Source organism: Bidens hawaiensis, unplaced genomic scaffold (assembly GCF_021521415.1).
Source record: "Bidens hawaiensis isolate Kalapana, Puna unplaced genomic scaffold, B.hawaiensis_p1.1 tig00003022_1, whole genome shotgun sequence".
In the NCBI taxonomy this organism is placed as follows: Eukaryota; Viridiplantae; Streptophyta; class Magnoliopsida; order Asterales; family Asteraceae; genus Bidens; species Bidens hawaiensis.
Window position 1 is genome coordinate 2,398,138 of NW_027491163.1, and position 4,363 is coordinate 2,402,500.

The 4,363-nt window shown below is 34.2% G+C and overlaps 1 pseudogene; it reads left to right on the forward strand.

The window, feature by feature from the left end:
• Positions 1–878: 878 nt before the first annotated feature.
• LOC143622126 (uncharacterized) lies at positions 879–2,513 on the forward strand (annotated as a pseudogene).
• The last annotated feature ends 1,850 nt before the right edge of the window (positions 2,514–4,363 follow it).

A 4,363-nucleotide genomic window follows, 5' to 3' on the forward strand; every position in this document is an offset into this window, starting at 1 on the left:
CGAAATCAAAAAGAAAGGGTATGGATAAATGGAAGGATGAGAGAAAGAAAGAAAAAGAATAAAGAATATTGATGATATAGATATAGAATTCCAATATGTAAGGTCTATGAGTCATCTCAGAAAAAATCTGCGTAATAAAGCATCAATACGGATTCATCATTAAATGGATCTGCTCATCGAACAAAAAATAAAGAGCTTCGAGCCAATAAAGACTAAGAATATTGACTCAAAAACTAATAGCTCCGTTGTAGAATTCAGACCTAACCATTAATTAAGAAGCGATGGGAACGATGGAACCTGTGAATTCAAAAGATTTTAGTGAAAAAGAATTCGAATGATTCATTGATCGGGATGGCGGAACCGGCTAGAGACCAATTCATCTATTCGGAAAAATTATGAACTAATGAGAGAACTGAAATAGAAATTGAAAGAGTAAATATTCGCCCGCGAAAACTTTATTTTCTTGGATTGCTAAAATTGGGTCAATCCAATACGATAAAGAGTAAAACAAAAGAAAGATTTATTTTAACATTATAAAACATTCTAAAATAGATAAATAAAAAATAGATAAATATAAGAAAAAATAGTTATTTAATATATTTATATTTAGTTATCGATAAAAACAAGATATACAAATTAATAATATATTTAATCTAGATTAAATGAAATCCATGATTCAGTATATTAATTATTAAAGTTAATTCAAATTATTTTCTATCTGAATTGAATTCAAAATCTTGAATTTGAATTGATTTATTCGCGAGGAGCTGGATGAGAAGAAACTATCACGTCCGGTTCTGTAGTAGAGATGGAATTAAAAAAAAACCATCAACTATAACCCCAAAAGAACCAGATTCCGTAAACAACATAGAGGAAGAATGAAGGGAATGTCTTATCGAGGTAATACTATTTGTTTTGGTAAATACGCTCTTCAGGCACTTGAACCCGCTTGGATCACATCTAGACAAATAGAAGCGGGTCGACGAGCAATGACACGAAATGCACGTCGCGGTGGAAAAATATGGGTCCGTATATTTCCAGATAAACCAGTTACAGTAAGGCCCGCTGAAACACGTATGGGTTCAGGTAAAGGCTCTCCCGAATATTGGGTAGCTGTTGTTAAACCAGGTCGAATCCTTTATGAAATGGGTGGAGTAACAGAAAATATAGCCAGAAGGGCTATTTCAATAGCAGCGTCTAAAATGCCTATACGAGCTCAATTCATTATTTCGGGATAAAAAAGAAATAGGCCTTAAAAATAGCGGGTGCAGGTTTCTTTTTTTGAACAAATAATATTTCTTTTTTTCTTCGAACTTTGTATTGTAAAAAACAGATCAAAAAAAAATAAATAAAATAAAATGATATGATTCAACCTCAGGCCCATTTGAATGTAGCAGATAACAGCGGGGCTCGAGAATTGATGTGTATTCGAATCATATGAGCTAGCAATCGTCGATATGCTCATATTGGTGACGTTATTGTTGCTGTGATCAAAGACGCAGTTCCAAACATGCCTCTAGAAAGATCAAAAGTGGTCAGAGCTGTAATTGTACGTACTTGTAAAGAACTTAAACGTGACAACGGTATGATAATACGATATGATGACAATGCTGCAGTTGTGATTGATCAAGAAGGAAATCCAAAAGGAACTCGAGTTTTTGGTGCGATTGCCTGAGAATTGAGACAGTTCAATTTTACTAAAATAGTTTCATTAGCTCCCGAGGTATTATAAAATGAGACCACGATATGGTTATAGGTTATAGTAGGGTATTTAAAATAAATAGATTAAGATTCATTTAGTAGATTTTGTCTCACGTATATACCTTTCAAAATGAATATTCATAATTTCTAAAAAAAAAATACGTAAAAAAGCATGTTGATTATATCCAAATTTGGAGGCACCAATCATTTTAATTAATCATGGGTAGTGATACTATTGCTGACATAATAACCTCTATACGAAATGCCGATATGTATAGAAAAAGCCTGGTTCGAGTAGCATCTACTAATATCAGCCAAAGTATTGTTAAAATACTTTTACGAGAGGGTTTTATCGAAAACGTGAGAAAACATCGAGAAAACAACAAATATTTTTTGGTTTTAACCCTACGACATAGAAGGAATAGGAAAAGTACTTATCGAAATCTTTTAAATTTAAAACGGATAAGTCGGCCGGGTCTCCGAATCTATTCTAACTATCAAAGAATTCCTAGAATTTTAGGCGAGATGGGAGTTGTAATTCTTTCTACCTCTCGGGGTATAATGACAGACCGAGAGGCTCGACTAGAAAGAATAGGCGGAGAAATTTTGTGTTATATATGGTAATCTTTCTAATATCCGAATTGAATAGGAAACTTCTTTTTTGTGAAAAAGAAAAGATAAGGGGTGGGTTGTCTAATAGGGTTCTTCCTCCACTAGTTGATACTTCAAGGAGGTTTTACCTGGAATGAAAGAACAAAAATGGATTCATGAAGGTTTAATTACTGAATCGCTTCCCAACGGCATGTTCCGGGTTCGTTTAGATAATGAAGATATGATTCTAGGTTATGTTTCAGGAAAGATCCGACGTAGTTTTATAAGAATATTGCCAGGAGATAGAGTCAAAATTGAAGTAAGTCGTTATGATTCAACCAGAGGTCATATAATTTATCGACTCCGCAACAAAGATTCGAAAGATTAGGTGTTTTCACTATTTCTTTCGCGGAAATACGATTTGAAATCGAAAATTTCAAGAAACTTATTTTCTTCCAAGAAATGGATTCAAAATTAAAGTAAGGAGTGGCAAATATGAAAATAAGAGCTTCTGTTCGTAAAATTTGTGAAAAATGTCGACTAATCCGTCGTCGGGGACGAATTATAGTAATTTGTTCCAACCCAAGACATAAACAAAGACAAGGATAATAAGACTCGTTAAAGACCCAATATACAAATAAGAAGGGGGATCTTTTTTTACATGAAATGGATATATCCATATATCTCTGACTCAAATTTATGAGATGATAAAATATGGCAAAAGCTATACAGAAAAAGAGTTCACGTGGACGTACTAGTTCACGTAAGAGTATACGTAAAATACCAAAGGGGGTTAGTCATATTCAAGCAAGTTTCAATAATACCATTGTGACTGTTACAGATGTACGAGGGCGAGTGGTTTCTTGGTCCTCTGCTGGTACTTGTGGCTTCAAAGGTACAAGAAGAGGGACGCCGTTTGCTGCTCAAACCGCAGCGGCAAATGCTATTCATGCAGTAGTAGATCAAGGTATGCAACGAGCAGAAGTCATGATTAAAGGTCCCGGTCTCGGAAGAGACGCAGCATTACGAGCTATTCGCAGAAGTGGTATACTATTAACTTTCGTACGGGATGTAACCCCTATGCCACATAATGGCTGTAGACCCCCGAAAAAAAGACGTGTGTAGAAAAAAATTGAAGAGATTTCAATAGCAAGAGAAACAAGAGAAATAAATGATTCAATGATCAGATCAAATAATATTATTATGGTTCGAGAGAAAATAACAGTATCTACTCGGACACTACAGTGGAAGTGTGTTGAATCAGCAGCAGACAGTAAGCGTCTTTTATATGGGCGCTTTATTCTGTCTCCACTTATGAAAGGTCAAGCAGACACAATAGGCATTGCGATGCGAAGAGCTTTGCTTGGAGAAATCTAAGGAACATGTATCACACGCGCAAAATCTGAGAAAATCTCACACGAATATTCTACCATAATGGGTATTCAAGAATCAGTACATGAAATTTTAATGAATTTGAAAGAAACCGTATTGAGAAGTTATCCTATAGATCCTGTATTCATGCCTGTTCGAAATGCGAATCATAGTATTCATTCTTATGAAAATGGTAACAAAGAGATACTATTTCTCGAAACATGGACAAATGGAAGTTTAACTCCTAAAGAAGCACTTCACGAAGCCTCCCGGAATTTGATTGATTTATTGATTCCCTTTTTACATACCAAAGAAGAAAATTTCAATTTAGAGGACAATCAACACATAGTTCCTTTACCCCCTTTTACCTTTTATGATAAATTGGCTAAACTAACAAAAAAGAAAAAAAAATGGCGTTGAAATCGATTTTTATTGACCAATCAGAATTGCCTCCCAAAATCTATAATTGCCTCAAAAGGTCCAAGATATATACATTATTGGACCTTTTGAATAACAGTCAAGAAGATCTTATGAAAATGGAACATTTTCGCATAGAAGATGTCAAACAAATTTTAGGGATTCTAGAAAAAAATTTCGTAATTGATTTACCGAAAAATCAGTTTTAAACCCATTGGATTTTTTTCATCTTTTTTTTATAATTTAGAAAAGGGCCGAAACGAAAATAGGTTTTGAATCTTTA